Source organism: Macrotis lagotis, chromosome 3 (genome assembly GCF_037893015.1).
Source record: "Macrotis lagotis isolate mMagLag1 chromosome 3, bilby.v1.9.chrom.fasta, whole genome shotgun sequence".
In the NCBI taxonomy this organism is placed as follows: Eukaryota; Metazoa; Chordata; class Mammalia; order Peramelemorphia; family Peramelidae; genus Macrotis; species Macrotis lagotis.
The window spans coordinates 41877992-41904538 of record NC_133660.1 but is presented as its reverse complement, the minus strand read 5'-3'; the positions used below and the strand labels follow the sequence as shown (position 1 = coordinate 41904538).

At 35.3% G+C, this 26547-nt stretch overlaps 1 long non-coding RNA gene across 1 annotated transcript in view; it reads right to left on the bottom strand.

Moving 5' to 3' along the window:
• LOC141516059 (uncharacterized) overlaps positions 1-26073 on the bottom strand; it is a 45167-nt gene extending 19094 nt beyond the window's left edge. The window contains exon 1 of the long non-coding RNA XR_012476600.1: positions 25653-26073. This is a non-coding gene — a long non-coding RNA (uncharacterized LOC141516059). The remainder of the gene's footprint in view (positions 1-25652) is intronic.
• Between the last annotated feature and the right edge of the window lie 474 nt (positions 26074-26547).

Sequence of the window (26547 nt, the reverse complement as noted above, 5' to 3'; positions counted from 1 at the left end):
TCACATAATGGTTGTCAGGTCTGTCTCACACAGACATGTGTGCCCTAACCATCTTTTATATTCTCTAATGACAATCCAAGAGTACCAGTTTGGTGAGGGAATTCCACATTTGACTTTTTTTAAACTTCCATTAAAATCATAACCGTAAACTTGGAAAGACACGTACTTTTAATACTCTTTTGAATTTTACCCCTAGGCATTTCTCTGTTGGCATAAGTGGAACATTTCTTCATCCAAAAAAGTCAATAATTACTGAAGCATTTGTTCATTTCTTAAATTCTTAGATTGTTTTATAGATCAAGAAAGTTAACCCAGAGAGACTAAATGACTCAACCAAGGTCACATACATTATTGGCAGAGGCAAGGATTGACACCATGTCTCCTAACTCCATCACAAATGTACTTCCCACTTCACGGCATTATTTTATTCAGATGAAACTGATTGAAACAAATATAATAGTCTGGTACTGACATTCTGTGAAGTACAGGTATAGTCAATTATTTTTTGATAGTTCAAAAAACAGATTTCTGAGTATGAAAACAATCATTTCAAGGAGGTATTTTGGCTATGACATTGAATTTCTATGTACTCATTAGAAAACCAAGAACTGGCTTGGAATTTCTAAAATTATTAAATCCAAAACTAGGAGACTCCATGGTACTTGTCAATATTTCTTCCACAAAGAAAAATTGTTCCTGGCTTCCTCAATTGACATCAATTCCTATAATGTAATCTTTGTTTCATGAACCTATGGAATCCTATAATGTAGCCCGGAAGTGCCAAAAGAGAAAAACGGGATAGTAACAAACAAGTTTCATCTGCTGTCATATTGAAAGCCAGCAACCAAAATATTGCTTCCATGTAAGTCCCCTATCATTGTAAACCTGTTTCCAGTTTTAAAGGAAGCAGCAGACTGCTTGACTAATAGGAACACTCCTTTCTAGGTGATCAGTGTATCTCTATACTGTTCCTGGTGACAGGAAGATAAGTTCACATCCAACTTCAAAACACTTATTACCTGTGTGGCTCAAGGTAAGTCATTCTATCTCAGCAAAGAATGTCTAATATCTGTGAGGACATATGTACACGTATACACCCCCATACACCCACTAACCCAACATACATATCTGTGTGGACATAGATAAATATTTGAAAAATATTTGCAAAATAATTTGGGGGCAATTTGGAAAGGCTTCAACAATGATGTGATAAAGTATGCTAAGTTAGAAGCAAATCTTGAATGCCAACATTCCCTCTGTCCTAAATAGACTTTCATCTTTCCTCTCTCTTTCTCTTTCTTCTGCCTTTGGAGTGATCTCATTTACACTCCCTTTGGAGTGATTGATCACCTTTGGGTGATCTCATTTAGTACTCATGGGTTCATTTATCATCTCAATGTACATAATTTTCAAAATAACTTTAAATGAGTTGCTTGACTTGGGTAAATTTCATCATCTGTAAAATAAGAAGATTGAATTAGACAATCTGGGATCCTATATGTCCAATCCTAGTCAAAATGGAAAGTCTTCCACTAGAATATAAAATTCAATTTCTTAATGAAAAATGGAACAGACGTGGTTAGACAGCAGTTTGTGTGTAGAAGACCTAGGGGATTTATGGACTGAAACTCCATTTTGAGTCAGTCAAAAAAAGCAAACTAAGTCCTACAAGACCCCAAATACTCCACAAAACTCTTCATCCATTCACAAACTCACAATCATATGCAATTCTTTACTCATCATCACCCTATGCACCCAATTATTTGACAAGTTTTATGGATTCTATCATAAAAACATCCATTCCTTTCTGTTCTCCCTGTATTCAGCCCACATTCAAACCTTTGCCTGAATTATCTCAGTAACCCTCTAATTGATATTCCTGCCTCAAGACTCTTCTCTGTCCAATCCATTCTCCACCCAGTTGTCAACAATTCTGAGACAGATCAGAACTTGATATGTCCAAAGTGACAATGACCCTGATACCTCTAGGATAAAATTCCAACTCCTATTTTTGGTATTTAAAACTCCCCACCTCACAATTGGACTCCAGGATCTTTTCAGACTTACTTATGCATTACTCCCCTTCAGTGCAGACAAAAATGATCTTCTTACTGTTCTTCCCACATCATATTCCATATCTGTTTCTGAGTCTTTACAGAGGTGTAAAGGTACCCCCTCTGTAAAGAGATAGTAACTCCCTGTGACCTTAGAACCATGCCTTCCCACAAAATTCAAACTTCTTTCCCTACTGAAACTTTTCTTCATTACCAGGACTATTATTGTTTCTCTGAATTCCCCAAATTACTTTTTATTCACTTACTGTATATTTTGCATTTAATTATATGTGTATAGACATAGTTTCCATCCATAAATGTGAATTTGTTGAGGAATGTCTTTCTTTTATATTCTTTTTCCTTTGTATTCTCAGAGACTAGCTTAAATATTGCTAGTTGATAGGAGCTTAATAAATATTGATTGATTTTCTAAGATGGACATCAAGAATAGGGACAGGAAAACATTCCACTGATTTTGTACCTTTCTATGCTGATTAAATTCAATTTTTTAGAGACTAATGACTTCATTCTGTAGCATCAAATGAGACAATATTTGTGTGGAATAGGCATAGTGGGATAGGAATTTAATAAATGCTTTTCCCTCCCTCTGAAGAATAGAAGTTCCTTCAATTCAGTTTCACCTAAACCACCTCATCTGATAAAATGATTAGCAGACATTTGGAAAACTAAGTTCCATGCTCTTTCTTAAATTTGGGCAACTCCTTGAAGACCCAAATGTGGATTTAAATCCTATACTTTAATGTAGAGAATTTGGATAATGATGATATAATTTTAGAATCAAATTAGATGACCAATGAATAGAATAACACCCTTAATTCTCAGGGACAGGAAATAATTCTCACAAATCGTGGACCTAAAAAAAAGGTCCATCTTTTGTTCTTCTTTTTTCTGCATTTAATTGTTACTCAGATATATCTTCCCCCCCCATCCCCATAGTCTGTGGCCATTCTGCAATCCTCTGTGGTATGGAAATGAGTTTATTTTTAATGTCCTGGAATACATATAGCCCTGTTCTGCAAGGACATCCAGTGCCAAAGTGTTTGTGTTATTAACATCCTCTAAATTTACTATAGTGACTAATTTGTGAGAGTCACTGGACAGAAATCATGTAACATGATTTACACTTCATGCAAAATCTTTACTAACTTGGGCCCCATAAATTTGATCATTTAATAATTTAGTGCTAAACCTCTTATTTTAATGAAAGGAGAGTTAACAGGATTATTATCAATGCTATTTTAGTTAGTTTTAATTATGACATTATGATAAAACATTCTATTTAATTTTTTAATATTTCAACTCAAAATTAATTTTCAAAGTCTTTAATTCTAGTCAGTCTGCATAATTATAAGGTATTGTAACACCTATTGCAATTGAATGTCTCCCAAGTCCTTTTAATGATAGGGGTCTATAAAGTGGTATCTCAGTTAACAACAGGATTGGGAGTTGGTATTTCTTTTTCTGAATGACATCAGATATCGTCTTCAACATGAAATTATGAATTTCTTCTCTTTCTGCCTAAGCAGCCAGTGAATCATTTATAACAAAACAAAAGTAAAGCATAATTTGAACACATTTATACATTCCCAGAATGTTCTGAATTTATTTTACTTGGAAAAAGAAAAGAAATGTCAGTTTAGAGTATAAAGACAGTAGCGACCTCTTGGAAGACTTTCATGCCACCTCCTGACTCTTACAACATCAAAGTGAAATTTTCAGTTTTGTTCAAAGCTATATTTGGTTGCTACAATAGCAGGTGTTGAAGTCTGTGCAGCTTGCAACTTAAGACCACCATCTACTGGTTCTGTCTAAAGCTGCAAAAGCTTGTCATCTGTTTTCCAAATGAATACTGAAATCTATAGTGGAAAATTCTCAAATAAACCTCATTTTTCAGAAACTTGTCCTCTTGCTCCCTCCCTATCTCACCAATGCCTTGATCTTCTTTTTTTTGCATTTCTACAGACATATCCTTTCTTCAACTAATTGTCCAAACTAGAATGTTACCAAAACAGGTAAGCCACTTAGTTAATCAGTATTAACTTCCAGTCTTTCTCCCATGAACTCGATTCCTCTGAATCATAGTTGATTGACAGACATGAATATCAAAATATATGTCCAAACAAAAAACCAGATACTTCACTGAAATCAGCATTCCAATTAATATCTAATGAGATGCCACTTGAGAAATGAGGACTCTTTATTACTCATTTGTTTTACATTCATTCCAGAATTGGCTTCACTTCCCAATGATTTTGGTGGGATGCCACTGATCTGAACTGGATATGGACCAGTAATTCAGGTCAAGACATTCTCTGGAACCATTCAGATCCCCATGGTAGTAACTGAAAGAGATGAATGAAAATCAGGGTCATGAATACCCCCTTGAATTGCAGTGCCTCAGGGCTCTTAGGAATAATTAGTGCACATAGAGCATTTACCTGTGGCTGATAAATTAAATTCATAAAAGAATTTCCTGCCCTAGATAGGCACCTTCCCTTCCAGTCACCTGTGTATTCAAAATCATTATCAGGTAAGCATTGTTGAAATCATGGTCAATCTATTATCCAACTGAGATTCAGAAGCATAGTCTAACATTCCCCATGTTTCCACAGCCACCTTGATATTCCTCCAAGTATTTAGCAATAAATCTTAACAAATCTTTTCAAAAAAAATTTTTAGGATCTTGATTTAAATTTTTATTGCACTCTCCAGCCAGGGAGACCTTTAATATAAACAGACTAAATTAAATGATCACCTCTAAGGCTTGGTCCTCTGTAGTTCTCTATCTTTCCCTCAAAGATCTCATATGTTCATAAGACTGATTATATTGTTCAGATATCAGCTGCATGTAAATCCAGGTATCATCTATAATCCAGATATAGTTCAACTATAAATGATTCCTAATTAACTATCTCTATTACTGACCTCTCTGCTAAGTATCAGAACTGCTTTTTATACTTCCTGTTCACTATATCTAACCTAGAGAGAGGCTCGATGGTATTATGAAAAGAGTGCTGGGTGTGGGATAAGGAAGGTTAGAGTTCAAATCCCATTTCCTAGCTGTGTGAGCATGTGTAAACTAACCTTTCTGCCTCAATCTCATCTATAAAATGAGATTACATCTGTATTTTTTTAATTCATAGGGTTGTTAAGGGAAAATATATGCAAAGTAATATGCAAATCTTTAAACAATGTATAAATACAAATAATCTTTCACTGACCTAATCAGAGAAAAGCAATCAAACAATGAGGTGTTACACTAACTATAAAATACAACCCCTGAGATTATTATTTTGGAAGGTACAAATTCACTGATAGGATAAAGAATTATTGATAGACCGTGGATTGGGGGTGACATTTGGACTTAAAGAAGCACCTAGATCCTGATAGGAAGAGAAGAAGTATAGTGATAGAGAAAGGGAATCCACAGAAATCTACAGGAACTCACTTGGAGTTGTAGAAAAGCAGTCCCTTAATGCTGAGGAAAAAGAAGCATCTGCCTCAATGAAAGGATGAGTACTCTAGAAGGGGAGGTTCTTGGGCTAGTCAGAGCAAAGTGTCAAGAGAACAACCATGCTACTGAATCCTTACTTTACAAATCCCAAAACCTTTTTTTATCTCATCATGGGAGTGGGAAGTCAGGGTTGCCTCATAGTACCCTGAATAGGGTACTGGATCTGGAGACATTAAAAACTCTTGAGTTCAATTCCACCTTGGTCACTTATGAGCTTGGTGACGCTGGGCAAATCACTTGAAGCACTCTTTGTTTTAGTTTTCTCATCTAAAAGATGGGGCTCTTCGTTGGTCTTGACTTTCAAAGAGGACCAGTGATATCACAGAGTGATGTCTTAACTCAGAGATGAATTGGATTTAAGTGAGACACAGTAGCTAAAAGTCTTCGACCTCACTCTCTCCCAGAACCATGGAAGTGTAACAGCAATACCAAAGTCAAGATGACTGGCGACAACTTGGGATGTTATGGATGACCTTCATCTTTGATGACCAAGCTCTAAGCAGTCCACAGCAACTGTTTCTACAGTCTTCATGGCTATCAGAACAAATTGCTCTGATCCACTCATTTCCTTAGGGGGAAGTCTTAACATGCTTGGTTGGACATGATCCTAACTCACTAATGGGTTTGAAGTCCATTTATTTACCTTTAATTTTATTTATTTAGCAGAAACAATTTAGCAGGTAATTTTCACTATGCATGCTACAGTTTCTTTTTTTTTTAATGTTATTTATTTAAGGAAATGGGGTTAAATGACTTGCCCAAGGTCAGACTCCTAGGCAATTATTAAGAGTCTGAATCTAGATTTGAACTCAGTTCCTCCTGACTCCAGGGTCCATGCTTTATCCACCTAGCTGGTCCCCATGCTACAGGTTCTTGGAGCCACAGACGTGAGCTGAAATTCAAGGAGACACCAAAGATGGATGAAAGTCATCATACCAAACCCTAACAGCAAAATATTAGGTCTTGAAAATCTCATTCACTAATGAATCAATCTCCTGAGTTGATGAGAAGATATATATATATATATATATATATATATATATATAATATATACATATATAGGTATAGATATAGATATATACACATTCATACTACATATATAAACATATCTATATTTATATAGGCATATATGCTTATGTGTGTAAATATACACATGTGTGCACACATATATTTATATGTGTGCTGTGATTATATGTTTATAAACACATAGATACATGTATATTTTGTAAATCACTTAAATCTTTAAATACTATATAAATCTTAATTATTACGTATTTACTTTGTCTTTATAAACAATATAACCACTACCAGTTGCTAGTGAAGTTAATAATTTTTGGAATATAACTCAGAGGATGTAACTGTGTAGGGAAAATTTTCACAGTAAAGAGAAAAAAAAAAGATCCAACACTGATGTGTTTTACCAGAAATACTCTCTGGCTCAGATTCAAATCTGGCAATATGATAAAGAAAGTTATAGATCTGACAATGCTGCTATTCAGAGTCTGGAAGAAGCCTTAAGTAGAGAAGTCAGTAGAAAAGTGATGGGCACCCCACACACAAACACACACACACGTACTCCTTTAATTATGCTATACAGGATCAGTTATTTGTGACATAATAATACTAGTGACCAAAGTGACCAAAGAGATGGAAAAATAAACATTCTTCCTTTCTCTCTCTCTCTCTCTCTCTCTCTCTCTCTCTCTCTCTCTCTCGGTTTTTGGGAGGCAATAGAGTTAAGTGACTTGCCCAAGTTCACACAGGTAAATGATTATGTGTCTGAGGTCAGATTTGAATTCAGGTTCTCCTAACTCCAGGGCTTATATGCACCTAGCTGTGCCATCTCCTTCATTTATGAAGATTGGAAACTTTAACTATATAACATTTCATATACATTCAGAGTTGGTCTATGTGTTGTTTAATTTCATTGAACTCTCTCTGTCCCTCTGCTCTATCTCCCTCTCTGTCTCACTGTCTGTCTACCTCTCTGTGTCTGTCTGTCTACCTCTGTCTCTGTCTCTCTATTTCCTGCTCTGTCTCCCTGTCTCCGTGTTTCTGTCTCTGTCTGTCTGTCTCTTTCTCTCGCTCTCTCAAATTCACTCTATCTGGACTCCTGGACAAGATGGCGAGGAGTAGCCAGGTCCTGTGGCTCAAGTCTCCTGATCTTCCCACATAAACAATATGAAGCAAACCTCTTAATGGAAGTCCTATTGACAAAACCCAGCAAGAGAAGCTAGAAAAGAACATTTATTTCAAGGTCTGTCTTCAGGGATCTGGGGTATGGTGTGTGCAGAGTGTCAACAGCCATGAGGGGAAGGATGAGAGCAGGACTCATATAAGATCATACCTGGGGGCTTTCACTGTGGGGACCACATTGCTGTGGGAACCACTTAGCTCTGAACTACTCAGCTGTGGGAACCAATTTGCTCTGAGAAATAACCAGAGAATGGAGGCATGACCATGGACCATGGGACTGGCAGTTTGGGACTTACAAGAAGGGCTGGAGGTTATGTTTCAACCACTGGCACCCCCTCCTGGCCAAGAGGAGGTATTACATTCAGTGAGAAAAGCCTCCAACACCCCCAGCTAGCCAGCTAGAGATATTATACTCAGTGAGCAAAGCCTCATCACCAAACTCTATGAACCAGCCTCTCCCCCAACACAAGATCTTAGGAAAATGAAGAAGGGCCAGCAGAAATGGGGGACCATAGAAAAATTCCTAGAAGGAAAAGACCCTAATTCAGAAAGATGTTGGACCCCTGAGGAGAATATGATTTGGTCTCCAGGACAGAAAGTTTGCCTTGAAGAAATCAGGAAGGAGTTTAAAAATCAATTGGAAAATTTGGGAAAAGAAACCAAAGAGAAAATTAACACATTGCAACAAGAAAACAAATCCTTGGAAAATACAATTGGACAAATGCAAAAGAAAATAATTCTCTCAAAACCTCAATTGATCAAAGGCAAATCTTTTAAAAAATAGAATTGACCAATTGGAAAAGGAGCTGCAAAAGTTAAATAAAGAAAATTCTTCCTTAAAAAAAGAACAGAGTCTATGGAAACCAATGACTTCGTAAGACAAAAAGAATTGGTTAAACAAAATCAAAAAGTTGAAAAATTAGAAGAAAATGTTCAATACCTCATCACTAAAACCACTGACCTCAAGAATAGATCAAGAAAAGATAACTTAAAGATTCTTGGTCTTCCTAAAAACACTGAAGAGGAAAAAAAGGCTGGACTTAATATTACAGGATTTAGTGATGGAAAATTGCCATGATATCATGGCACCAGAGGACAAAATAGTTATTGGAAAAAAATACATCAACCCCTTCCAGAAATGGAACCCACAATGAACACACCAAGGAATATTGTAACCAAATTCAAGAACAATCAGATAAAAGAGAAAATCCTGCAAGCAGCCAGAAAGAAAGAATTTAAACTCCAAGGAGCCACAGTAAGAATTACACAGGACCTTGCAGCATCAACATTAAGGGATTGAAGGGCCTAGAATGCAATATTCCAAAAAATCAAGGGAGCTTGGAATGCAGGCAAGAATCAAATATCTGGCAAAATTGAGCCTTCTCTTCCAGGGTAAACGATGGGAAATTAATGAAACAGGAGACTTCCAAATTTCCTGATGAAATGACCAGTGCTTAATAGAAAATTTGGACTTCAAAAACAGGAGACTCAAGAGTCACATGAAGAGGTAAAATTTTTTTAAAAGGTGGGGGGAGGGGAAAAACTGTTATCAAATAAGATGAAACTGGCAATATCCCTACCTGAAAGACTTTAACACCTCTCAAGAATTGCAATTATTAGAGAGAGAATTTAATTAGCCAGAAGAGATGGATATGCATGACTTATTTAAGAAACTATTATCCAATAAGATGGAACTGGATATATCCTTACCTGGGAGAAAGACTCTAATAACTGTCAATAACTGTAATTCTAAGTAGAGAGAACAGCTAGAAGTGATGGACACTCCAGACCTTTCTGTAATTCAGATAGAATGATTTAAAAACAATTCCTCCTTAAAAAGGAGGACAATAAAGAGATGGGAGAATGGAGGGGACAATATGAGGTAAATCTCATTACATTAAGAGGTACAAAGGACTTATTGCAATAGAGCAGTAGAAGGGAAGAGGTAAGAACTGCCTGAGTCTTACTCTCATCAGATTGGCTTAAAGTTAACATACACACACGCAGTTTATGAAACATCTTACCTTTAAAGTGTTAAAAGAGGAAAAGGAGAGGGGGAGGAGTGGAGGAATCAACAGAAGGAAGGGAAGGAAAAAGGGGCAAAGGGAAAGGGGGGAGGGGTTGGTAAAGGCATGCAAAGACACTGAAGGTGGTGGAATTCAGAAACAAAACACTGGGGAATATGAATAAAGGGGGAAAAGGAGGAAAATACAAACAGAGGGAAGATAACATGGAAGTCAATAAAGAGTTAGTAATTATAACTTTGAAGGTGAATGGGATGAACTCTCCCTTAAAACTTCAGTGAATAGCAGAGTAGATTAGAAACCAGAATCCAATAATATGCTGCTTACAAGAAACTCATCTGAAGCAGAAAGATACATATAGAGTAAAGGTAAAAGGTTCAAGCAAAATATATTTTGCTTCAGCTGAAGTGAAAAAAGAAGGGGGTAGCATTCCTTATCTCAGACAAAGCAGTTGCAAAAATAGATAGTGTTAGAAGAGATAATGAAGGAAACTATATCCTCCTAAAAGGTACCATAGACAATAAAGTAATTTCAATACTAAATTTGTACACACCCAATGGTATAGCATCCAAATTCCTAGGGGAGAAGTTGAAGGAGTTACAGGAAGACATAGACAGCAAAACTCCACTAGTGGGAGACCTCAACCTCCCACTATCAGATTTAGATAAATCTTACTATAAAATAAGCAAAAAGGAAGTTAAGGAGGTAAATAGACTGTTAGAAAACCTAGACATAATAGACATATGGAGGAAACTGATTGGGGATAGAAAGACATATACTTTCTTTTCTGCAGTACATAGCACTGACATAAAAATTGACCATGAACTAGGGTATTAAAGCCTAATAATCTTTTTCAGAAAGACATAAATAATGAATATATAATTCTCAGATAATAATGCAATGAAAATCATATGCAATATTGGGCCAGGGAGGTATAGACCCAAAACTAATTGAAAACTGAATAACCTCATTTTAAAGAAAGAGTGGATTAAACAACAAATTATAGAAAGAATTAATTATTTTATCCTAGATAATGACAATAATGAAACAACATACCAAAATCTATGGCATACACTCCAGGTCAGCTATCAGGGGATATAGTATATTTCTAAGGGCTTATATGAATAAATTAGAGAAAGAAGAAATCAATGAACTATATATTCAACTAAAAAAAATTAGAGATAGAACAAATTAAAAACCCCCAGTTAAATACCAAATTAGAAATTCTAAAAATTAAAGGAGAAAATAAGAAAATCAAAAGCAAGAAAACTACTGAATAAATAAAACTAAAAACTGGTTTTATGAAAAAAAATAAAATTGATAAATCTCTAGTCAATTTGATTTAAAAAAGGCGAAAACCAAATTGCTAGCATCATAAATGAAAAAAGGTGAACTCACCACCAGTGAGGAGGAAATTAAAGTAATAATTCAGAATTATTATGCCAATAAATTTGATAATCTTAATTAAATGGATGAATATTTACAAAATTATAAGTTGCCCAGGTTAAATGAAGAGGAAATTAAATACCTAAATAACCCTATCTCAGAAAAAGAAATTCAACAAGTTATTATTGAACTCCCTAAGAAAAACATCCCCAGGGCCAGATGGAATCATAAGTGAATTCTATCACACATTTAAGGAACAACTGGTTCCAATTCTCTATAAACTATTTGGAAAAACAAGTGAGGACAGAACTTTCCATGACACCAATATGGTGCTGATACCTAAATCAACAAGTGTTTAAAAAAGAGAAAGAATATTATAAACCTATCTCCCTAATGAATATAGATGCAAAAACCTTAAATAAAATCTTAGCATAACTACAAGAAGTTATCATTTGGATAATATATTATGACCAAGTAGGATTTGGATTTATTGCAGGAATGCAGGGTTGGTTCAATATTAGGAAAACTATCAGTATAACTAAATACATCAATAGCAAACCTATCAGAAATCATATGATTATATCAATAGATGCTGAAAAAGCTTTTGATAAAATACAGCACCCATTCCTACTAAAAACACTAGAGAGTGTAAGAATAAATGGACTTTTCCTTAGAATAATAAGCAGCATCTATCTGAAACTATAAAAAAACATTATATTCAACAGGGATAGGCTAGAGGCATTCCCAATAAGATCAGGGGTGAAACAAGGATGTCTGTTATCACCACTATTATTCAATATCATTTTAGAGATGTTAGCTTCAGCAATAAGAGAAGAAAAAGAAATCAAAGGAAATAAAATAGGGAAGGAAGAGACAAAACTCTCATTCTTTGTAGATGACATGATGGTATACCTAGAGATTTCCAAAAAAATCATCTAAAAAACTACTAGAAATAATTATCAACTTTAGCAAAATCATAGAATATAAAATAAACTCTCAGAAACCATCAACATTTCTATAGATGATTAGCAAGATGCAGCAGAAAGAGCTAGAGAGAGAAATCCTATTCAAGGTAACCTCAGACAAAATAAAATACCTGGGAGTCTACCTGTCAAGGCAGACTCAAACTTTTTGAAAACAATTACAAAACACTTCTCTGACAAATAAAATCAGACTTAAATAACTGAGCAAATATCAACTGCTCATGGATAGGCCCAGAAAATATAACATAAATGTCAATTCTACCAAAACTAAACTACTTGTTTAGTGTCCTGCCAATCAAAATTCCAAAAAATTACTTTAATGAGTTAAAAAAATTGTAAGTAAATTCATATGGAGAAATAAAATGTTGAGAATCTCCAGAGATTTAATGAAAAAAAAAGTGCAAAAGAAGGGGGCTTAACCCTACCAGATCTAAAATTATATTATAGGGCATCAGTCATCAAAACTGTCTGGTATTGGCTAAGAAATAGAGTAGTGGATCAGTGGAATAGACTAGGTGCAATAGCAGAAAATGTTATAGTAATCTGCTATTTGATAAACCCAAAGAGTCCCAAAGAGTCCAGCTATTGGGATAAAATCTCTCTCTTGGATAAAAACTGTTTTGAATATTGGAAGTTAGTATGGAAGGAACTAAGATTCGAACACCTCACACCCTATACCAAGATAAGATCAAAATGGATACAGGATCTAGACACAAAAAACAATAATAAGCAAACTAGAAGAACAAGGAATAGTTTACCTGTCAGATCTATGGAAAGGGAAGTACCACTAGTGTTTCTGATAAAGGTTTCAACTCTAAAATATACAGAGAACTGAGTCAAACTTTTTGAAAAAAAAAACATTCCCCAATTGACAAATGATCGAAGGATATGCAGAGGCAATTTACAGATGAGGACATCAAAGCAATCCATAGTCACATGAAAAATTGAAGTACCACCGCACATCTCTCAGACTGGCCAATATGACCAGAAAGAGCAATGATCAACGTTGGAAGGGATATGGGAAATCTGGGACACTAATACATTGTTGGTGGAGCTGTGAGCTCATCCAACCTTTCTAGAAAGCAATTTGGAATATGCCCAAAAGACAAGAAAAATGTGCATAACCTTTGATCCAGCAATACCACTACTGGGTCTATACCCTGAAGAGATTATGAAAAAGGGTAAAACCATCACCTGGACAAAAATGTCCATCCAGTTCTGCTTGTGGTGGCAAAGAAATGGAAACTGAGATAATGTCCATCAATTGGGAAATGGCTTAACAAACTATGGTCTATGTATATGATGGAACACTATTGTTCATTAGAAATGAAGTGGGATGGGAATTCAGGGAAGACTGGAAGGATTTGCATGAACTGATGCTGAGCAAGATGAGAACCAGAAGAACATTGTACACCATAACAGCAACATGGGAGTGACGATCATCCTTAATGGATTTGCTCATAACAACAGGGCAACAATCAGGCACAATTTCGGGATATCTGTGATAGAGATTGCCATCTGTATCCTGAGAAAGAATTGTGGAGTTTGAATAAAGACCAAAGACATTCTATGTACCTTTAATTTTTTTTAAAAAATGTCCTATTATGTAATTCTGCTGTAAATCACACTATATGTTTATTCCATAAAGATATGATTTCTCTCTCCTCACATTCAACTTAGAACAGTGTATACTATGGGAATGATGTAAAGACTAACAACGTGCCTTCTGGTGGGGGGGGTTGGAGGGAGGGAAGCAAGACTGGGGGGAAAATTGTAAAACTCAAATAAAACCTTTCTAAAATAAAAAAAAAATCTCTCTATCTTCTATAGAAACTAAAGGACAAATTTAGAAATAATGATTTGAATTAAAATGGAAAAAAGTGTAATCTCATTTCCCTGCTGCAAACCTTTTCTAGCATTGTTACCCAAATTCTGAATATCAAATTCAGACAAGTTCACAACTATTAAAAGCAGGAGACAATTTATTGGTCAGTCAATAAAATTTCCTCCAATGTCAAACACTATGCTAAGTGCTGACATTAAAAAGAAAATAAAAAAAAAACTCTTTAAGGAGCTCACAATCTAAGGGGGGGGGTGATGATATGCAAAAAAAACTAAGTGTTAACAAATTATATAAAGGATAAATTGCAAATCATGAACAGAGGGAAGGCACTAGAATTAAGAGGGAAAAGGCTGCTAACAGAAGGAGGGATTCTGGTGTGACTTGAAAGCAGTCAGGAGGCCAAAAAAAGAGGGAAGAGAATTCCAGACATAAGGACAGTCAGTGAAGATGCCTAGGGTAGGGAAAGCATGTGTCTTGATGGAAAAATAGCATCAAGACTAGTATCAATGGTGGGTACAAAGTCTATCAAAGACTAGAAAGGTAAGAGGGGGGAGGTTATAAAGAGTTTTCAGTATCAAAGAGGATTTGATATTTGATCCTGGAATTGATAAGGAGCTACTTGGAGTTTAGAGACCTTTTTAAACTTAGATCCTGTTCATACTCGGGGACATAAGAAAAGCCCAAAAGACCTTGGGTACAATGGATTTCAAGTCATGACAAAAGGAAGAAGGATAAAAGGAAGAGGCTACCTCCAAACCAATATACTAAGCTGCCAAGATCTTTGTGGTTCCTGATTCTTTTATCCAGTTCCATTTAAATCTTTATATTACTATTGATTAAACTTAATCAGTAGGAAAATCCTTGAATCACTCTTCTGAAGATCTCTTGCCTATTTGGCATTTGATGATCATTCATTCTTTAAGTCAGGTCCGTCTCAAGAGCATGATGAGAATAGCTACTTGAAGAGGACATTCTTAGTGTATAGTCTCTGTTCCCACTGTGAGCAGCATTTAGGGAAAGGGAAGCTACATTACTATTGTAGCTGATGGACCAAAGACTCCTCCAGTCTTTAATTGTAGTGTAATAATTTAAACAAGGAATCAGCATGATATTACTGCCCTGTTATTTATAGGAACAGTAAAATAAGAATATTTTCTAAATTTCCTTATAAAGAGTGAGCAATAAGAAGCAGGAAATAGGAATGAGGAGGAGAGAAGAAGTAAACTTAACTCTAAAAGTTCATTCCAACAAGAGGCTGAAAATAAGAGAGTGATGAGATCATACCAGTGAAACTAGTTTTCCTGAAAGTTGGAATCCCATTCCTGTATAAAATAGAATCTGGTCTTTGCTCATCAGTTATCTCTACCACTCTTCGGTTTTGGACCACTTATTATAATTATCCAGGCTATTGGAGTTGCTCTACTGCCAATCAATCATCTCTGATGTAATCATCTAGTCATAAGGACCAAGGGACCAACAATATGTACTGGTCACACAGATCCTTTTTTAAATAAGTAATATTTTATTTTTCTAATTACTTATAATCATTTAAATTCATTTATAAATTTTGGATCCCAAATGTTCTCCTTTCCTCTTCAAGACCATAAGCAGTTTGATTTAGGCTCTACTTGTGCAAACATGTAAAATATCTTTCCATATTAGTCATGTTGTGAAAGAAAACACAAACAAAAATACATCCCCAAAGTAAAGAAAGTAAAAAATTAATAAACTTTGGTGTGTATTTCATCTTGAATCTTTTAGAAGTGTCTTGGATTATTACATTAGAGAGAAAAGTTTAAATCTGTCACTATTAATCATCTTACAATATTGCTGCTACTATGTAGAATGCTCTCCTGGTTCTACTTACTTCACTTTAAATATGTTCAAATAAGTCTTTCCATGTTTTTTTCTGAAATCATCTTCCTTGTCATTTTTTACACAATAATCTTCATTACAAACATGTACTACAACTTGTTCAGACATTCCTCTGTTGTTGAATATCCTGTTCAGACAATTTCCCAATTGACGAACATTCTTTGCTACCACAAAAAGAGGTGCTATAAATATTTTTTGTGCATTTACTAAAACCCCATTGGATACAAAACTAGTAGTGGTATTGCTGGATCAAAGAAAATGATGTTTTATTGTCCTGCAGAATGTTTGGATCAGTTCATAGTTATACCAACTGTATTAGTGCCTCAATTTCCTAATGTTCCCTCCAAAGTCTATCATTTTCCACATCTGTCATAGTAGCCAAACTGAAAGCTGTAAAGTAGTATATTAGAGTTGTTTTAACTTGTATTTCTCTAATCAGCTCCATCTTTTAGAAAGTGATTTTAACATGTGTCTCCCTGGAAGAGACCAGTTCAAACTCATTACTTATAAAATCAAGTCAGAATCCTAAAGAAATGAAAAGAATACATTTTCCCCAATGGGTTCCATCCCACATGATAACTTCCACTATTTCCAATTAAAGTAAAACATTTAAAATCAGTTTGATAGATATGCATTGGGCTAACTCTATACTTACTACTTAACAGCAATAAGTTCACATCAGGAAATGCAAAAACAGTAAAGACCTGACAATGGTAGGAAATTTTGAGGATGTGATAAAGACACTTCCTGTGTAAACTTGATGTTCAGATATCAGCTATGAAATAGTCATCCCACTTAAAGCATATTTTCTCTTTACTCAAATTATTTTCCATGTGTAATCAAAATTTCTTCCTGCTTAAGCTTGTCCGGAACTTTAATTGATCTGAGTATCACTTGAATTTCCTCATTCTTTTTCAGCTCTCTTTCGGCTATTCAGCTGTAGTTAATGCTAGAAAAATTACTTCTAGATAAAGTCCAAATGCATGTCTGTGTGTGTGTGTGTGTGTGTGCACGTATTGTGGGAGGGGGAAAGAGGTTATCCACTATTTGTACATAATTCTTTATCAAGTTTTGAAGGAAAAGTTATTGTTTTTTTTTTATTCTGGTTTGCAAAGCATTTCTTTTAAATTAAGGTTGATAGAGCACTGGCCCTGAGTACCTGAGTTCAAATCTAGCCTTAGACATTTAATAATTACCTAGCTGTGTGGCCTTGGGCAAGCCACTTAACCCCATTTGCCTTGCAAAAACCAAATAACTAACTAAATAAATAAATGAATGAATGAATAAATAAATTAAGGTTGGTATTTGAAATGCAGTTCAGTCAAAACATTTCTCCCTAATTTTGCCTTATGCTTCAAGCAACTAGACATAAAAGGGGAGCTATTAATGCTATAGTATGAAAATTGTTATCAAATACAAAGCATTTTAGTGCCCCTTCCCCTCAAGGCTTCCTTTGTTTTTTATTTTCCAGAGGGCCTACTATTAATTCTTTCATCTCTGTCCAACCACCTCCAGTAAAAATAATAAAAAGGAATTTCATGATTACTTTATAGGAGGGGTTAATAGATTTTAATAGTCTAGTAGAGGACTCTGACATAATACTGGATTCAGAGAAGGGAAGAGAGAAAGGAGAAAGGAGGACAACAATGATAAGGAGGAGAAAGAAGAGGAAGAGGAGGAGAAAAGAGGGGAATGAAAAAGGAAGAAGAAAAGGAAAGAGATACAGAGAGCAGAGATAAGAAGCAAGAGGGAAAGGAAAAAAGAATTGAGTCTTTAAAGGATTCCTGGATCATGAAGATCAATTGGAACTAATCTAAAGCAATTATCAGTTTCCCTATAACCTATGTATCCTTCCTTAGTCAGTTGTTTAACATGGTGCCTGAAACATTGTAGACAATTAATAAATTATTTATTGACAGACTTACTCTTTGACCTCGAGGCATGTCCATCTTACCATGAAAATTAAGGCTCTAGGGTCAGCTATGTAGCTCAGTGGATAGAGCACCAGCCCTGGAGTTAGGAGTACCTGAGTTCAAATTCGACCTCAGACATTTAATAATTACCTAGCTGTGTGACCTTGGGCATGTCACTTATCCCCATTGCCTTAAATAAATAAAATCTTAAAAAAAGAAAAGAAAAGAAAGGTTCTTTGCTGGTCCCATCATCCCTCCCCACCCCAGACTTTTATAAAATGCTAGGGCAGAAAAACATGCTGTAGAAAGGAAAAGTTTTATCTGGATAGAGCTTTTGTAAAAGAAATGGCATTTCAGATGATTCCTGTGCCTCTCAATTACAGCAATTTGGAGACTTAAATGAGATTTCATGAAAAATTTAGACATGCCAGTATGTAGTAGAAGCCATTATGGTATGTTTCTAATTTACAGAATGCAAAGCTTGGGAAATTCCTGGTGGTAAAAACATGGAGTACAGACAACAACAACAAAAAGATACCTGTTATGCATGTTATACACTCAGGGTGGCTCCCCCAACTTCAGGTGCATGGGTTATCAAGTAATGACAAAGGAAAAGCAGTGAATTTGGTCCTGCAGAGAGGTCATCTCCAAACTTAAAGCTCTCAGCTTTTCTAGCTCTGTCACACACCCAACTTGGCCAGATCTTTGAAAAGTTTCTCTAGACAGTGTGGTAGATCTTTTCTTCACACATACACTGTGCACACAATCTTTTCTTCACTAATACTCTGTAATGACATGGGTGGGAACAAGGATGCGCAGGAACCAGTTCAAAACTGGCTCACAAGAACTGATCATTAAATTCTCAGAAAAAGCATTTACAATCCAGAGATATGCAAACACTATAAATCAGATCTTGATTTATTGGTTTATTCTCTACTAAAGGGAAGGGGAAATGTCAATAATAAAAATTAAACTACAAGTTCAGAAAGCTTTTAAAAGGCATACCACTGAGTGGAGGCCTGGGTGGAGAGTTTTTGCTTTGAGGAGGGGTAAATGCTTTTGGGTATGTCTAATTGTTTTTTCCCTCTCTGATTTCAAAGCCAGGAATATTCAGAGGATTCACTAGTGATCTGTATGTAAGGTTTTAATTTTAGGTAAACAGTAAGACAATAGAACATGCCCAAGGCAGAATTAATCTTCACCAGGAGAATCCCAAGAGAGAGATTTTAGGAACAATTTCAAGATAATATCTAAATCTATATAGCTACTCTTGGAATTTTTTAAGCTAAAGACTTGCATTATGAGCTTCTTATTAGATATCTCATGTTCTATATTCCATTAGAATCTCAAATTTGACATTTTCAAAATTGAACTGTCTTTTCCATCTAAACTAGCCCCTACTTTAGTTTTCTCAATTTCTGTAGAGTATCCCATTATCCTTATGGAAAACCAAATTCACAATTTTGTCATGGTGCTCTCCTCTTTTCTCTATCTCCACCCTCATATCCATTTGTCTTCCAATTCTATGACAAAAAACACCTCTCACATTCATCCCTTTTTTTCTCTATCTTCAGATCCATTCCTGTAAGTCAGATCTAGATGACTATAATAGCCTCCTAATTCATGTCTCTGTTTTCAGTCCCTTGCCTCTTCAACATATCTTCCATAGTGCTAACAAAACAATCTCCCTAATGTAGAGACGGATATGATAATGTCACTGTCCTGCTCAAAAATCTTAATGGATAAAATATAAACTTTTCATCTTAAATTTAAGATATTCCACAAAGTTATATATATACACACACACACACATGTGTAGCCTCCTTTTGATGAACTATATATTCCAAATGAATCATCAGTTTAATAACATTGTTTATTCTGCTTCTGTTCATTTTCATAGACTGTTTCCTCTTTCCCATATGCACTCTCTTCTCAGTTCAACCTCTAATAATCATTTCCTTCCTTGAACTTTCAGTTCAGATGCCACAACTTTATATAAAATTATCTGACCCACATGATATAGAGAACTATAGGTTTAATTCATCCATGAACTTAATAAGATTAAGAGTTCCTCCAAAAAAAATTGTGAATAGAAAGAAAGTTACAAAAGACCAACTAAAGCATTTCAGTAAGAATTATATTCACAATTAATAATTAAAATAAAGAAAATGGAGTATGCTCTACCAAAAAGCAAAGGAAAATATTTTTATTTAATTTTTTCAATCGTATCCAACTCTTTTTGACACTTTGGGGGGGGGGGTTCTTGCCAGATACTGAAGCAGCTTGTCATTTCCTTTTCCAAATCATTCAAAAGAAGAGGAACTGAGACAGTTAAGTGACTTGCCTAGGGTCCCACAGTTAGTAACTGTCTGAGGCCAGATTTGAACTCATGAAAATGAGTCTTCCTGATTCCACACCACTAAGCCACCTAGCTGCCCCAAGAAAAATGACTTACATCAAAAAAAGAACTTGTCTTGCAAATTTGAGCTTTACCCTGAAGGATGAGTGTATCTTTCTGAGAAAGCCACACCCAGGAAGAATATCAGAATACAAACTTAGTGGGGGTGGGGGGGGAGACTCTTGAGGAAATTAAGCTAGGTTAAATAGTATCAAATACAAGATAAAAAAAAATCATTATTTTGTTCTAATTTATCTAATAATTTGCACTTTTAATGATCAATAAGAGAACAAAAGAGAACAAAATTTTAAAAATTATAATCTGGGGAAAAACAAGAGAAAAGGAAAGAACAAAAGATATGAACTTTAGAAGTAAAAATAATAGGCTAAATAAGAGATAGAGGGGAAAAATTAGTATTTCCTTTAATTGAAGGATTATAAGTGATTCTCATTCATAAATAAAAGTGAAAAATGTAGGGGAGGAGTAGAGATTTATTTAAATTCATTACTGAGTAGACAGGGAAAAGGAAATTGCATTCTGTTATGTTCCTGTTAGACTAGCTGCTCAAGAAGTGCTAGGTTCCTGCAGGCTAGTTTATCCTTACCAGGTGAATATTGAAGGGGCTGGAGACAAGGGAGAAAGTTCTCCAAGTTTTCCATTTATTAAACCAAATACAAGTGCTTAAATACCCTCCCCAGTCCCTGGTCCACTCCCACTCCAGTGGCACTCTACAATCAACCAGTAAATAATGCTCTGGTGCTGGAGGACAACAGGTGATGAAATTTTACAGAACTCCCACACACAACAGTCATTCCATTACATAATGAATGCATGAATCCACAGATTTATCCCAGAAGGGGGTCACAATTTGTGATATTTCTCTTACCATAAATGTGTGATGATAGATGAGACAAAGAATATATAACATAAGTGACTGTTTAGCAATTTTATCAATTTAACATCAAAACAAATCAGATAGTACAAATATTTCTTTCCCAAACGAAATCATTAAATTATATATGATTCAATATTCCCAAATTCCTTGAAATGCAATTTATCCCAATTATATTTTTTCTTCTTAACACACACAAATTCTCAAAACTTGTTACAAAAACTTAGATGACTAAATTACTCTCAGATAGCTTCTTTTTTCTTTAAACACAAGGTAGAGGCCTTCCCCCGCCCTCTTTTCAAAGCCTCCTGAGGGCAGGAAATCTCCTCCACTTTGGGCTACATTCCCAAGCAACCAGAGTCCAATCAATCAGTGGAAATGCACCTGGTGGTGCCTGGGGGTGGGGGTGGTCACTGCAGCACCTCAGCCCTGCCCTGCCCAATGCCCATTTTGGGAAGGTGTGGAGGGGTCAGGAAGTCAACATTTACTAAACCTTAAAGTCTCAATTAACTTAAGTTGAATACAGCTATCAATCAATGCCAGGTTAGCAAAAGCTTAGCTCACAGCTAAGAGCATTTCACAAACTTTGCACCTTACAAACTTTCAAATGGTATTAGCAGATAGGCTCAGATCCTAACTACATTAATTACTTAAAATTTAACCTTTTTAAGCAATTAAATTGAAAACTCAAACTAAAAGGAGTAATATTGAACTTTACCTATTTCAGATCTGAATTACACACACACACACACACACACACACACACACACACACGAGTTTAGACACTTACAGAAACAACTCTCCTAACACATTTATCGAGCTGAGATTGCTACCCTGACCAGTACCAGATTTCAGAACATAGAAACATTTTCCCACCCCTCCAGTTCAGTAGAGAGATGTGAAAACGTCCTATTGATGATTAAATACATATATACACACATAACACACCAAAATTTTAGCCATAAGCATAAGCTTCATTCAAAAGATGAAATCTGAATTTCCCAGTCCCGGAAAAAAGTCTTCTTCCCATTTTTTTCTTAACTAATTGACCATGAAGTCTCCCAATCAATAACCTAAGAAAGACATAGTCATTGCCCAATCCCCCTCCTCCCCAAACCAGGAAGAAGGCATGGGGGCCCTTGATTTTTAAAATAAGTTTTGGGAGGGGTCTTGCCCTTTCTGTAGTGAAGTGTGCATTCCTTCTGAGACATAGGCTTGAGTTTCAAAGTTCCAAAAAGGAAGATTTCCTTTCTCCCTCCCTCCTCCCTCTGCAGTGGGAGCCACAGAGAATGATAGAGAGCATTTGAAATTACTTGAGATGTTGACAGTACAATCAGGAGTTGTTGCATTTTGTGAACAGTAATCAACACCATTACAAACTGTGCATTGGCATGTGACATTTTTGTTCTCAGCACAGGAAGCGCAGTTAGTGTGTACTTCACGACTTTCTGGTGCCGGGAGCAATGGTTGTGGCGTGCTTGGGTGTAGACTGGAGAGTGAAATTCACTGTGGCTTGGGGAGTGGAAGTCATCATTGGCATCAGGGTCTGCAGCAAAGACAAGAAGTCTCTAAAGTTGACTGTACGTTTAGGGGTTTGGGTGGCACTTAGCATGGCCAGAGGCCAAAAGGAACAGCAAGCAGGTCCCCTGCATCCTGTTCATAGTGCTGGTGCTCTGGCAGTGAACTGGGGCTGAATAAGAAGGTCCATCCCCCTATGGCACTGCCTCAGAGACTCCACTTCAGCTGGCTCCTCAATGCTGAATACTTGTTTCTTCTTACTTTCACTGGCTCCTCAAAGCTGAATACTTATTTTCTTCTTACTTTCACTTTCCTTCACACATCCTTGTTCCAATTTCCTTAAAATCAGTCCCCTGGTAACGATCAATCTGTTACCTCTCCAAAGTTCTCTGCTCCCGGATGTGGCCTGGAATTTCTATTGCTTGTATCTGTTGGTCCTTATCCTGGACTCCACTCAGATAGCTCTGCCTTTGTGTCCCTGTTTGGGCACCATTTACTATGTTCCTGTTAGACTATCTGCTCAGGAAGTGCTAGATTCCTGCTGGCTAGCTTATCCTTAACTAGGCAACAGTTGAAGAGTAGGGAGACAAGGGATAATATTCTCCAAGATCTCTGTTTATTAAACCAAATACAAGTGCTTAAATATCCTTCCCAGTCCCTGGTCCCTTTCTACTCCCATGGCATTCTACAATCAACCAGAAAATAATACTCTGTTGCTAGAGGATACCTTTTAGGGTATCTGTGATGAAATTTCAGAGTATTCCCACATAAAATAGTACCTTACAGTTTTCTATTTTTTAAAAAGCTTATGGTATAGAGAAGATTATGAAAGAATCTGATAGAGTTAAAGCAAATTTTAACACTCTCAACTATGATTGTAAATGCTATAGATTTACCTATTATATGGAGTGGATTAAAAAAAGGAATAAATAAGGGGGAAAACCCTTACTTTCTTATATTCTAAAATGGTAGGAGATTCATTATTGTCTGAGATTATATTGATAAAGAAGCTTCAAAATGAAGAAAGTCTCTCTACCTTCTCTATAATCTTGGAGATTTAGCTAGAGAACTGAGAAATTATTTACTTATCTAGCACCATAGATAGTATGTATCAGAAATGAAAATCAAATTCAGATCTTTTTTACTTTAAAACCAGTTTTTTATCATGTACCTCACAAAAACAAAACATAGAGATCCATGATTCACAGTGCCTTAATAATCCAAATTGGAATATAATTTACCATTCTTAAGCTAAATATTGACATTGACAACTGTGTGATTTATGCTTCCCCATGCCAGTCTTATTTACACTATTCTAAGCTTCATGTAGCTTGTTCTTTGTATATTTTTTCTTTACTCTGTACCACTTCACATTAATCTTTCTTTGAATTATTCATTTGTGTCTTCCTTTATTGTGCAATAATATTTTATTGCATTCAACTACCATTGAATTGTTTCCCTTGAATTCCCAAACCTAATTTCAAATTCATCATCAGAACTTACTACCTTTGTGACCTTGTTCAAGTCACTTAACTATTTGCTTCCTCTCTGTAGAATGACACAGAGGAAAAAAATAGCAACTGCTCTAGTATCTTTGCCAAGGAAATCCTTAATAGAGTTGTGAACAGGTATACATAACTGAACAAGTGTTACCAACTTTTTGTTATCAGAAATAAAGCTGACCTGAACAATTTTTGTATGTGTAGTTTTTCTTGATTCTAATAAATTCCTTGGGGTATCGTCTCTTTAGTGGAATTTCAATAGCAAAGAGAATGAACAGTGCATGACTTTTCTTATATAACTCCAAATTGCTTTCCAGCAGGCTACTCAGGGATTAACTGGTTGCAAATTGATGCTCATATCTTTCCCCAGCTTTTTCATGAAGGTGTGAAATAATAAGTAGGGGCTATTTTAATTTAGATTTGTCTATTACTAGTGATTTTGGATACTCAAGATGATTATTGATAATTTGCATTTTGTACAAATGTTGTTATATTTGACTATCAATGGATTTAAATGAATTCATGAGGTTTTGGAGACTAGACTTTATATCATTTTTAAATCTTTTTAATTTTCTCTTTAAATCCATGTCCTTCTAAGATGAGCTACATTGATAAAATTAAAGATTATATATGTGGTTTCATTGGCAATGGAAATACCTGGAAAAAGGAGAATAATTCTACTCAGCAAAGACGATCCTTTTCTGTATCTAACATGCTAAATAATTAGTGATGTATAATTATAGCAACTTCAAAAACATTTTATTTCAATATTCTTAATTGGAATTGTCCTGTTTTTCCCCCTCTAATTTTGATAAGGTAGATGACCTCTAAAGACTCTTCTAGCCATAAAGTATATGAACTAAAGAATAGTGGAGATACTGAAAAAGAAGCAAACTCAATTATATAACATTAAAATATTGCTACACAAATATTTTGATTCTTAATTTCTCTATCTCCCTTTCTTTCTCTATTTCCCTTCCTTCTTTCACTTTTGTTTGATTTCTTTTGCATTATCTGTCTTAGCAAGACACAGGAGTCACAATCAAAGACATTCAAACTGGATAGATTGTTTTAATGATTCTGAATTTTTAAACAGAATTTTAGGGGGTTTTTATATTTTACAGATTCAAACTTTGAAATGAAATTGATTTTTCCCATTTTAGCTTTTTGGTATTTTTTTCTTCCTCTTTTTTTTTGCTGCTCTTGATTGAATTGCTTTCTCATGATTGACTCACTGAATCTCAGAATGAAAAATTTATTGTTTTGTAAACATCTCAATTATTATTAGTACAGTAGCACTTATTTGCTTATCTATTTCACTATTTTGATTTGTCAGGAGCTCAAGAATATTTGATCTAATTTATTTAACATGGAATCATTGATTTCTTAAATTAAACTTAATAATTTTAATGAACCGGAGATCAAAAATCTAAATAAGTTTTGTGAAACAAAACATATATAATAATTCCATGTGGTGTCTATAGCTACTATAGCAACTGATATATGTACTGTAGAATCCTTATATAGACTTACCTCACACTTTTCAAATAGGACATATAGCTAACTCATTGCTCAATCCAGTCAGTCCTCACACTGGCAGGTTTTAGAGGAAAATAATATCCCTACTCATCATTTCATCTCTTCCCAATGTGTTTCAATTTGCACAATCATTCAAAATGATGCTTTTAAACCTTAAACATAACAAGTTACTTAATAATGAAACAAAAATAATAAGACATACAGTGGTCCTATGTGAAATCAAAAGTAAAAAAATTATTGAACATGTTTCAATCTACATATGACTTGGTTTTCACTCTCCCACCAATCAATTTAGTATGGATGGGATAGAGTATGTATACCCCTAGAGAATCTTGTTAAAGAGATAAGACTGAGGAAAATTCATGTGCTCAGATTAACTCAGCTCTGGAGTTGTAAGTTTCATGTTCTTTCTTCTGCCTTGGGAACTCTTCTAAAACGTTGGTGAACTTAGTTTATGTGCTGAACAGATGTTTGAATTGTTCAGCTGAGTTGATCCACCTTTGTTTCATCATCATTTCCCTGGCAACAGTAACTCAGACAAACTAAATATTGAGCTGGGTCATCTTTCTGATTCCAAGTGTTTCCTTTCCTTAGCTACATGTACTCTTTTTGTTTTTGTTTTTCTGCAAGGCAATAGGGTTAAGTGACTTGCCCAAGGCCACACAACTAGGTAATTATTAAGTGTCTGAGGATGTATTTGAACTCAGGTCCTCCTGACTCCAGTAGTGGATCAGTGGAATAGACTAGGTGCAAAAGAGATAGCAGGAAACAAATTATAGTCATCTGCTATTGATAAACTGAAAGTGTCCAACTTCTGGAATAAGAACTCTCTCTTCAATAAAAACTGTTGGGAAAATTAGAAGTTAGTATGGCAGAAACTTGGATTAGA